Source organism: Arachis stenosperma, chromosome 9, assembly GCF_014773155.1.
Source record: "Arachis stenosperma cultivar V10309 chromosome 9, arast.V10309.gnm1.PFL2, whole genome shotgun sequence".
Classification (NCBI taxonomy): Eukaryota; Viridiplantae; Streptophyta; class Magnoliopsida; order Fabales; family Fabaceae; genus Arachis; species Arachis stenosperma.
The window spans coordinates 133,127,578-133,139,395 of record NC_080385.1 but is presented as its reverse complement, the minus strand read 5'-3'; the positions used below and the strand labels follow the sequence as shown (position 1 = coordinate 133,139,395).

At 38.1% G+C, this 11,818-nt stretch overlaps 1 non-coding gene across 1 annotated transcript; it reads left to right on the top strand.

Annotated features, from left to right (window-relative positions):
* The first annotated feature begins 374 nt into the window (after positions 1-374).
* LOC130952620 (small nucleolar RNA R71) lies at positions 375-482 on the top strand. The gene has a single exon (XR_009074798.1). It is a non-coding gene; the product is annotated as a small nucleolar RNA R71 (small nucleolar RNA).
* Positions 483-11,818: the final 11,336 nt, after the last annotated feature.

The following is an 11,818-nucleotide window of genomic DNA, read 5'->3' as shown; positions in this document are numbered from 1 at the left end:
TCTTCCATTGAAGGGTTCTCATGATCATAAGCTTCTTCTTTAGATGAAGCGTCCTTAGTACTGCCTGGTGCAGCTTGTATTCCAGACAGACTTTGAGAAATCAAATTGACTTGCTGAGTCAATATCTTGTTCTGAGCCAATATGGCATTCAGAGTGTCAATCTCAAGAACTCCTTTCTTCTGATTTGTCCTATTGTTCACAGGATTCCTTTCAGAAGTGTACATGAATTGGTTATTCGCAACCATTTCAATTAGTTCTTGAGCTTCTGTAGGCGTCTTCTTCAGATGAAGAGATCCTCCAGCAGAGCTATCCAAAGACATCTTGGATAGTTCAGACAGACCATCATAGAAGGTACCTATGGTTCTCCATTCAGAAAGCATGTCAGAAGGACATTTTCTGATCAATTGTTTGTATCTTTCCCAAGCTTCATAGAGGGATTCTCCTTCCTTCTGTCTGAAGGTTTGGACTTCCACTCTAAGCTTACTCAATTTTTGAGGTGGAAAGAACTTTGCCAAGAAGGCATTGACTAGCTTTTCCCAAGAGTTCAGGCTTTCTTTAGGTTGTGAGTCCAACCATATCCTAGCTCTGTCTCTTACAGCAAAAGGGAATAGCATAAGTCTGTAGACCTCAGGGTCAACCCCATTAGTCTTGACAGTGTCACAGATTTGCAAGAATTCAGCTAAAAACTGATGAGGATCTTCCAATGGAAGTCCATGGAACTTGCAATTCTGTTGCATTAGAGAAACTAATTGAGGCTTAAGCTCAAAGTTGTTTGCTCCAATGGTAGGGATAGAGATGCTTCTCCCATAGAAGTCGGGAGTAGGTGCAGTAAAGTCACCCAGCACCTTCCTTGTATTGTTGGCATTGTTGTTGTTTTCGGCTGCCATGTCTTCTTCTTGTTTGAAGATTTCTGTTAGGTCCTCTACAGAGAGTAGTGCTTTAGCTTCTCTTAGCTTTCGCTTCAAGGTCCTTTCAGGTTCAGGGTCAGCCTCAACAAGAATGCTTTTGTCTTTGCTCCTGCTCATATGAAAGAGAAGAGAACAAGAAAATATGGAATCCTCTATGTCATAGTATAGAGATTCCTTGAAATGTCAGAGGAAAAGAAGAATAGAAGGAGGAGGTAGAAGAATTCGAACTTATCAAGAGAGATAGGGTTCGAATTGTGCATTGAGGAGGAGTGTTAGTCCATAAATAGAAGGATATGAGAAGAGGGGAAGAATTTTTGAAATTAAAGTAAAAGATTTTAAAATAATTAAAAGAAATTTTGAAAATTTGATTGATGATTTTCGAAAACTAAAGTAGGAAAAGAAATAAAGTGACTTTTGAAAAAGATTTTTGAAAGTAGAAATCAAAAAGATATGATTGAAAATTAATTTTGAAAAAGATGTGATTGAAAAGATATGATTGAAAAACAGTTTAAAAAGATTTGATTTTTAAAATTAATGACTTGGCTAACAAGAAATTTAAAAGATATGATTCAGACATTAAACCTTTCTCAACAGAAAAGGTAACATACTTGAAATGTTTGAATCAAATCATTAATTGTTAGCAAGTATTTTTGAAAATGGAAAGAAATTGGTTTTGAAAATATATGATTGAAAATATATGATTTGAAAAAGATTTGATTTTGAAAAAATATGAAAACTTGAAAAAAAATTTGAATTAAAAACAAAATCTTCCCTCTTGTTCCATCCTGGCGTTAAACGCCCAGAATGGTATACATTCTGGCGTTTAACTCCCAAAATGCTACCCTTTTGGGCGTTAAACGCCCAGCCAGGTACCCTGGCTGGCGTTTAAACGCCAGTTTTCCTTCCTCACTGGGCGTTTTGAACGCCCAGCTTTTTCTGTGTAATTCCTCTGCTGAATGTTCTGAATCTTCAATTCTCTGTATTATTGACTTGAAAAGACACAAATTAAAATTTTTTTTTAGATTTTTAATAATGAGGAATAATCAAAATGAAACTAAGATCAAATAAGCAATGCATGCAAGACACCAAACTTAGAAGTTTGTATACTACTGACACTAACAAATTGAGAATGCATATGAAAAATAACAAAACACTCAAGACAAGAGAATTTAAAGATCAGAGTAAGGAAATCATCAAGAACAACTTGAGGATCAATGAAGACACATGATTGAATTCGAAAAAATGCAAGAAGAATGGAAACATGCAATTGACACCAAACTTAAAATTAGACACTAGACTCAAATAAGAAACATAAAAATATTTTTGATTTTAAGATTTTATAATTTTTTTTGGATTTTTCGAAAATTATATGGAGAATAAAATAAAGAGATTCAAAATTTTTAATAAGAATTCCAGGAATCATGCAATGTTAGTCTAAAGCTTTAGTCTAAAGAAATTAGACATGGCTAGCCAAGCTTTAGCAGGACATTGCATTCAAGAGCTAAATTGATGAGAATCAATCAGCTTTGGTGATGATAAAAACATCACCTTGAAACTCTAGAATTCATTCTTAAAAATTCTGAAGAAAAATACCTAATCTAAGCAACAAGATGAACCGTCAGTTGTCCAAACTCAAACAATCCCCGGCAACGGCGCCAAAAACTTGGTGCACGGAATTGTGATCATCAATGGCGCCATCAACATGGTACGCTCAATTGCAATCTCAACTCTTTATCACAACTTCGCACAACTAACTAGCAAGTGTACTGGGTCGTCCAAGTAATAAACCTTACGCGAGTAAGGGTCGATCCCACGGAGATTATTGGTATGAAGCAAGCTATGGTCATCTTGTAAATCTCAGTCAGGCGGATTCAAATGGTTATGGAGGATTAGTGACTAAAAGATGAATAGAACATAAAATAAAGATAGAGATACTTATGTAGTTCATTGGTGAGAATTTCAGATAAGCATATGGAGATGTTTTGTCCCTTCCGTCTCTCTGCTCTCCTACTGTCTTCATCCAATCCTTCTTACTCCTTTCCATGGCAAGCTGTATGTTGGGCATCACCATTGTCAGTGGCTACAGTCCCGTCCTCTCAGTGAAAATGTTCAACGCGCTCTGTCACAGCACGGCTATTCAGTTGTCGGTTCTCGATCATGTCGGAATAGAATCCAGTGATTCTTTTGCATCTGTCACTAACGCCCCACAATCGCGAGTTTGAAGCTCGACACAGTCATTCAAACCTTGAATCCTACTCAGAATATCACAGACAAGGTTTAGACCTTCCGGATTCTCTTGAATGCCGCCATCAATTCTAGCTTATACCACGAAGATTCTGATTAAGGAATCCAAGAGATAAACATTCAAGCCTTGTTTGCTTGTAGAACGGAAGTGGTTGTCAGGCACGCATTCATAAGTGAGAATGACTATGAGCGTCACATAATCATCACATTCATCATGTTCTTGGGTGCGAATGAATATCTTAGAACAAGAATAAGCTGAATTGAATAGAAGAACAATAGTAATTGCGTTAATACTCGAGGTACAGCAGAGCTCCACACCTTAATCTATGGTGTGTAGAAACTCCACCGTTGAAAATACATAAGAACAAGGTCTAGGCATGGCCGAGAGGCCAGCCTCCATGATCTAAGAACTAGATGTCCAAAGATGATAATACTATAGTGAAAGGTCCTATTTGTAGATAACTAGTAGCTTAGGGTTTACAAAGATGAGTAAATGACATAAAAATCCACTTCTGGGCCCACTTGGTGTGTGCTTGGGCTGAGCATTGAAGCTTTCATGTGTAGAGACTTTTCTTAGAGTTAAACGCCAGCGTTTGTGCCAGTTTGGGCGTTTAACTCCCATTCTTGTGCCAGTTCCGGCGTTAAACGCCAGAATTCTTGAGCTGACTTGGAACGCCTGTTTGGGCCATCAAATATCGGGCAAAGTATGGACTATTATACATTGCTGGAAAGCCCAGGATGTCTACTTTCCAACGTAATTGAGAGCGCGCCAATTGGGCTTCGGTAGCTCCAGAAAATCCACTTCGAATGCAGGGAGGTCAGAATCCAACAGCACCTGCAGTCCTTTTCAGCCTCTGAATCAGATTTTTGCTCAGGTCCCTCAATTTCAGCCAGAAAATACCTGAAATCACAGAAAAATACACAAAATCATAGTAAAGTCCAGAAAAGTGAATTTTAACTAAAAACTAATAAAAATATAATGAAAACTAACTAAAACATACTAAAAACATACTAAAAACAATGCCAAAAGCGTATAAATTATCCGCTCATCAAAGCCGACAATCTCCGTGGGATCGACCCTTACTCACGTAAGGTTTATTACTTGGACGACCCAGTGCACTTGCTGGTTTGTTGTGCGAAGTTGTGCAAAAGAGTTGAGATTACAATTGTGCATACAAAGTTGTTGGTGCCATTGTGTATCACAATTTCGTGCACCATGTTTTGGGCACCGTTGCCGGGGATTGTTCGAGTTTGGACAATTGACGGTTCATCTTGTTGCTCAGATTAGGTAATCTTCTTCTTGTTTTAACCATTATTTTATTTTCAAAAAGTTTTTAAAAATCTTTCAAAATTTTCTTCTTTTTTCGTTTTTCTAAAAATAATTTTCAAAAAATCCAAAAAATTCATAAAATCATAAAAACTCAAAAATATTTCATGGTTCTTGTTTGAATCTAGGGCCAAATTTTAAGTTTGGTGTCAATTGCATGATTTTAATTGTCTTGCAATTTTCGAAGCACATGCATTGTGTTCTTGATGATCTTCAAGTCGTTCTTGATGATCTTTAAGTCGTTCTTGATGAATTGCCTTGCCTGATCTTCATGATTTATTGATTTGCACTGCATGATGTTCTACATATGCGCTCTTGCATTCATATGGCCCAAACATGAGAAAGTTCTAAGTTTGGTGTCCTCCATGTTTTCTTCCATTAAGAAAACTGAGTTCTTGATGTTCATCTTGATCTTCAAGATTGTTCTTGGTGTTCATCTTGACGTTCATAATGTTCTTGCATATATCTTGTTTAAACGCCCAAAACATGCAGCTCCTGGGCGTTTAACGCCAGGATGACACAAGGAGAGGAATTTTGTTTTCAAATCAAATCTTTTTCAAATCTTCATAATTTTTCAAAATCAAATCTTTTTCAAATCAAATATTTTCAATCATATCTTCTTCAAAATCATATCTTTTCAAACATGTCTTTTTTAAAAATAAAATCTTTTTAATTTCCTTTTCAAATATTTTTCAAAATAAATTTCAATCTTATCTTTTTAATCATATCTTTTTCAAAAATTTTATTTCAAAAATCTTTTCTAAACTTCCTATCTTTTCAAAATTAATTTTCAAATTTTTTTCAACTAACTAATTATTTTAAATTTTAATTTTCAAAAAATCCCCCCCTCTCTTATCTTTTTCTATTTAAACACTAACATTCCTCCTCCATTGTCAATTCGAACTCCATCTCTCTTTGAGTGTTCGAATTCTTTCTTACCTACCTCATCCTTCCATTCTTGTTTTTCTCTGACACCTCAAGGAATCTCTATACTTTGACATAGAGGATTCCATATTTTCTTTGTTTTCTTCTCTTTCATATGAGCAGGAACAAAGATAAAGGCATATTTGTTGAAGTTGATTCTGAACCTGAAAGGACTCTGAAGAGGAAGCTAAGAGTAGCTAAAGCACAAAACTCTGAAGCGGACCTCACTGAAATTTTCGAAAAGGAAGCAGCAAAAGAAACAATTATGGCCGAACCAAATAACAATGCAAGGAAGATGCTTGGTGATTTTACTACACCAACTTCCAACTTCTATGGAAGAAGCATCTCAATCCCTGCCATAGGAGCAAACAATTTTGAGCTAAAGCCTCAATTAGTTTCTCTACTGCAACAGAACTGCAAGTTTCATGGACTTCCATCAGAAGACCCTTATCAGTTTTTAACTGAGTTCTTGCAGATCTGTGATACTGTTAAGACCAATGAGGTTGATCTTGAAGTCTACAAGCTTATGCTTTTCCCTTTTGCTGTAAGGGATAGAGCTAGAACATTGTTGGACTCACAACCTAGAGATAGTCTGGACTCTTGGGATAAGCTGGTCACAGCTTTTTTAGCCAAGTTCTTTCCTCCTCAAAAGCTGAGCAAGCTTAGAGTGGATGTTCAGACCTTCAAACAGAAAGAAGGTGAATCCCTCTATGAAGCTTGGGAAAGATATAAGCAGCTGACCAAAAAGTGTCCTTCTGACATTCTTTCAGAATGGACCACATTAGATATATTATATGATGGTCTGTCTGAATTTTCCAAGATGTCACTAGACCACTCTGCAGGTGGATCTATTCACCTAAAGAAAATGCCTGCAGAAGCTCAGAAACTTATTGAAATGGTTGCAAATAACCAGTTCATGTATACCTCTGAGAGGAATCCTGTGAGTAATGGGACGCCTCAAAAGAGATGAGTTCTTGAAATTGATGCTCTGAATGCCATATTGGCTCAGAGTAAAATATTGACCCAACAAGTTAATATGATCTCTCAGAGTCTGAATGGATTGCAAAATGCATCCAACAGTACTAAAGAAGCTTCTTCTGAAGAAGAAGCTTATGATCTGAGAACCCTGCAATGGTAGAGGTGAATTACATGGGTGAAGCCTTTGGCAACACCTATAATCCTTCATGAAAAAATCATCCAAATTTTTCATGGAAGGATCAACAAAAGCAAGGCTTTAATAATAACAATGGTGGAAGAAACAGGTTTAGCAATAACAAACCTTTCCCATCATCATCTCAGCAACAGACAGAGCATTCTGAGCAGAATCCTTCTAGCTTAGCAAACATAGTCTCTGATCTATCTAAGGCCACTCTTAGTTTCATGACTGAAACAAGATCCTCCATTAGAAATTTGGAGGCACAAGTAGGCCAGCTGAGTAAAAGGGTTACTGAAACTCCTCCTAGCACTCTCCCAAGCAATACAGAAGAGAAGCCCAAAGGAGAGTGCAAGGCCATTGATATAATCAACATGGCTGAAACCTTAGAGGAGGAGGAGGACGTGAATCCCAATGATGAAGACCTCAGGGAACGTCCAAAGATTAGTAAGGAATACCCTAATGAGGAACAAAAGGAATCTGAGGCTCATACAGAGACCATAGAGATTCCATTGGATTTCCTTTTACCATTCATGAGCTCTAATGATTATTCATCTTCTGAAGAAGATGAAGATATTGTTAAAGGGCAAGTTGCCCGATATTTAGGAGCAATCATGAAGCTGAATGCCAAGCTATTTGGTAATGAGACTTGGGAGAAAGAGCCTCCCTTGCTCACCAATGAACTGAATACATTGGTTCAGCAAAATTTACCTCAAAAGAAACAGGATCCTGGTAAATTCTTAATATGATGTACCATAGGCACCATGACCTTTAAAAAAGCTCTGTGTGACCTGGGGTCAGGGATAAACATGATGCCACTCTCTGTGATGGAGAGACTAAAAATCTATGAGGCACAGGCTACCAAATTCTCATTGGAGATGGCAGATAAATCTATGAAAAAGGCTTATGGACTAGTAGAGGACGTGCTAGTGAAGGTTGAAAGCCTTTACATCCCTGCTGATTTCATAATCCTAGACACTAGGAGGGATGAGGATGAATCCATCATCCTTGGAAGACCCTTCCTAGCCACAGCAAGAGCTGTAATTGATGTTGACAGAGGAGAAGTTGATCCTTCATGTGAATGAAGAACGCCTTGTAGTAAAGACTCAAGGTTCTCCATCTGTAACCATGGAGAGTAAGCATGAAGAGCTTCTCCCAATACAGAGTCAAACAGAACCCCCACATTCAAACTCTAAGTTTGGTGTTGGGAAGCCACAGCCAAACTCTAAGTTTGGTGTTGAGAGATCTCAACCATACTCTGATCATCTGTGAGGCTCCATGAGAGCTTACTGTCAAGCTATTAACATTAAAGAAGCGCTTATTGGGAGGCAACCCGATTTTATTTTAATTTTATCTATATTATTTTGTTTTCTTTTAGGTTGATGATCATGTGAAGTCACAAAGACAATTACAAAAATAAAGAAAAAAAACAAAAACAGCATTAAAAACAACACACCCTGGAGGAAGGACTTACTGGCGTCTAAACGCCAGTAAGGGTAGCAAAATGGACGTTTAAACGCCCAATCTGGCACCTTTCTGGGCGTTTAAATGCCAGAATAGGGCACCAGACTGGCGTTTAAACGCCAGAACAGGGTAACAAACTGGCGTTTAGATGCCAGAATAAGAAGGAAAGCTGGCGTTTAAACGCCAGAACAGGACAATAGACTGGCGTTTAAACGCCAGAATTGCACTCTAAGGCGTTGTGAACGCCCAAATTAGAGCAGGGATGAAGAATTCCTTGACCCCTCAGGATCTGTGGACCCCACAGGATCCCCACCAACCTCAACTCACTCTCTCTCCACTTCACACCTTTCTACAACACTCTTTCCCAAATACCCTTCACCAATCACCTCTATATCTCTTCCCCAAATACCCTTCACCAATCACTTCCTTAAACTCTTCCCCAAAAACCCCCCACCCACCTTTAAAATTTAAAATCATTTCCCTCCCAAACCCACCCAAACCTCTCGGCCACTATCCCCCCTTTTCCCTATAAATACCCCCTTCACTCCTTCATTTTCACACATCACAACCACCTTCTTCTACCATTGGCCAAACCCTATACACCTTCCATCTCCTCCAATTTCTTCTTCTTCTATATCTTTCTTTCTTCTTTTTCTCGAGGACGAGCAAATATTTTAAGTTTGGTGTGGTAAAAGCATTGCTTTTTGTTTTTCCATAACCATTTATGGCACCTAAGGCTAGAGAAGCCTCTAGAAAGAGGAAAGGGAAGGCAACTGCCTCCACCTCTGAGTCATGGGAGATGGAGAGATTCATCTCAAAGGTCCATCAAGACCACTTCTATGAAGTTGTGGCCAAGAAGAAGGTGATCCCTGAGGTCCTTTTTAGGCTCAAAAAGGGCGAATATCCGGAGATCCGACAAGAGATCCGAAGAAGAGGTTGGGAAATTCTTGCCAACCCTATTCAACAAGTCAGAATCTTAATGGTTCAAGAGTTTTATGTAAATACATGGATCACTAGGAACCATGATCAAAGTATGAACCCAAACCCAAAGAATTGGCTTACAATGGTTCGGGGAAAATACTTAGATTTAAGTTCGAAAAATGTGAGGTAGGCGTTCAACTTGCCAATGATGGAAGAAAATGCACGCCCCTACACTAGAAGGGTCAACTTTGATCAAAGGTTGGACCAAGTCCTCATAGACATATGTGTAGAAGGAGCTCAATGGAAAAGAGATTCAAGAGTCAACCCGGTTCAATTGAGAAGACCGGATCTTAAGCCTGTGGCTAGAGGATGGTTAGAGTTCATCCAACGTTCTATCATTCCCACTAGCAACCGATCTGAGGTAACTGTGGATCGGGCCATCATGATCTATAGTATCATGATTGGAGAGGAAGTAGAAGTTCATAAAATCATACCTCTAAAACTCTACAAGGTGGCTGACAAGTCCTCACCTTTGGCAAGATTAGCCTTTCCTCATCTCATATGTCACCTTTGCTATACAGCTGGGATTGTCATAGAGGGAAATATCCTCATTGAAGAGGACAAGCCCATCACTAAGAAGAGAATAGAGCAAACTAGAGATCTCATTCATGGCACTCAACAAGAGCATGAGGAAGTCCCTCATCAAGAAATCCCTAAGATGCCTCAGAGATGCAATTTCCTCCACACAATTATTGGGAGCTACTCAACACTTCTTTGGAAAGTTTGAGTTACAACATAGATCAATTAAGGGTGGAACACCAAGAGTACTCCATCATTCTCCATGAGATTAGAGAAGATCAAAGAGCTATGAGGGAGGAGCAACAAAGGCAAGGAAGAGACATAGAGGAGCTCAAGAGCACCATTGGTTCTTCAAGAGGAGGAAGACGCCACCCTCACTAAGGTGGACTCATCCCTTAATCTCCTTGTTTATTTATTTTTCTGTTTTTGATTTTTATGTTGTAGGTTCTATATATGTTTGTGTCTTCACTACATGATCATTAGTGTCTAGTGTCTATGTCCTAAAGCTATGAATAACTCCATGAATCCTTCACCTCTCTTAAATGAAAAATGTGCTTAATTACAAAAGAACAAGAAGTACTTGGATTTCAAATTTTATCTTAAAACTACTTTAATTATTTTGATGTGGTGGTAATACTTTTTGTTTTCTGAATGAATGCTTGAACAATGCATATTTTTTATCTTGTTGTTTATGAATGTTAAAGTTGTTGGCTCTTGAAAGAATGATGAGCAAAGAGAAATGTTATTGATAATCTGAAAAATCATGAAATTGGTTCTTGAAGTAAGAAAAAGTAGTGAAAAAATGGTAAAAAAAAAGAAAAAGAAAAAACAAGCATAAAAAGTCAATAGCCCTTTAAACCAAAAGGCAAGGTTAAAAAGGATCCAAGGCTTTGAGCATTAATGGATAGGAGGGCCTAAAGGAATAAAATCCAGGCCTAAATGGCTGAATCAAGCTGTCCCTAACCATGTGCTTGAGTCATGAAGGTCCAAGTGAAAAGCTTGAGACTGAGTGGTTAAAGTCGTGATCCAAAGCAAAAGAGTGTGCTTAAGAACTCTGGACACCTCTGACTGGGGACTTTAGCAAAGCTGAGTCACAATCTGAAAAGGTTCATCCAGTTATGTGTCTGTAGCATTTATGTATCCGGTGGTAATACTGAAAAACAAAGTGCTTAGGGTCACGGCCAAGACTCATAAAGTAGCTGTGTTCAAGAATCAACGTACTGAACTAGGAGAAACAATAACACTATCTAAAATTCTAAGTTCCTATAGATGTCAATCATTCTGAATTTCAAAGGAAAAAGTGAGATGCCAAAACTGTTCAGAAGCAAAAAAGCTACAAGCCCCGCTCATCTAATTAGAACTAAGTTTCATTGATACTGTGGGATTTATTGTATATTCTCTTCTTTTTATCCTATTTTATTTTCAGTTGCTTGGGAACAAGCAACTATTTAAGTTTGGTGTTGTGATGAGCGGATAATTTATATGCTTTTTGGCATTGTTTTTAGGCAATTTTTAGTAGGATCTAGCTATTTTTTGGGATGTTTTTATTAGTTTTTATGCAAAATTCACATTTCTGGACTTTACTATGAGTTTGTTTGTTTTTCTATGATTTTAGGTATTTTCTGGCTGAAATTGAGGGACCTGAGCAAAAATCTGATTTAGAGGCTGACAAAGGACTGCAGATACTATTGGATTCTGACCTCCCTGCACTCCAAGTGGATTTTCTTGATCTACCAAACTCCAAATGGCACGCTCTCAATTGCGTTGGAAAGTAGACATCTAGGGCTTTCCATCAATATATAATAGTTTATACTTTGCGCAAGTTTTGACAACGTTAAATGGCGTCAAAACGCCAGCTCTCTGCCCTTTTCTGGCATCAAAACGCCAAAACTGGCATAAAAGTTGGAGTCAAACGCCCAAACTGGAACCAAAGCTGGTTTTTAACTCCAAGGAAGACCTCTACACGTGTGAAGCTCAATGCTCAATCCAAGCACACACCAAGTGGGCCCGGAAGTGGATTTCTGCATCATTTACCTATTTCTGTAAACCTTAGTAGCTAGTTTCATTATAAATGGGACCTTTTACTATTGTATTTTTATCTTCGGATCATAGAGACATTCTGGATATCATATTTTCATATTTGTGGAGGCTGGCCATTCGGCCATTCCTGGACCTCCAGACCACTTATGTATTTTCAACGGTGGAGTTTCTACACACCATAGATTAAGATGTGGAGCTCTGCTGTTCCTCGAGTATTAATACAATTACTACTATTTTCTATTCAATTCAAGCTTATTC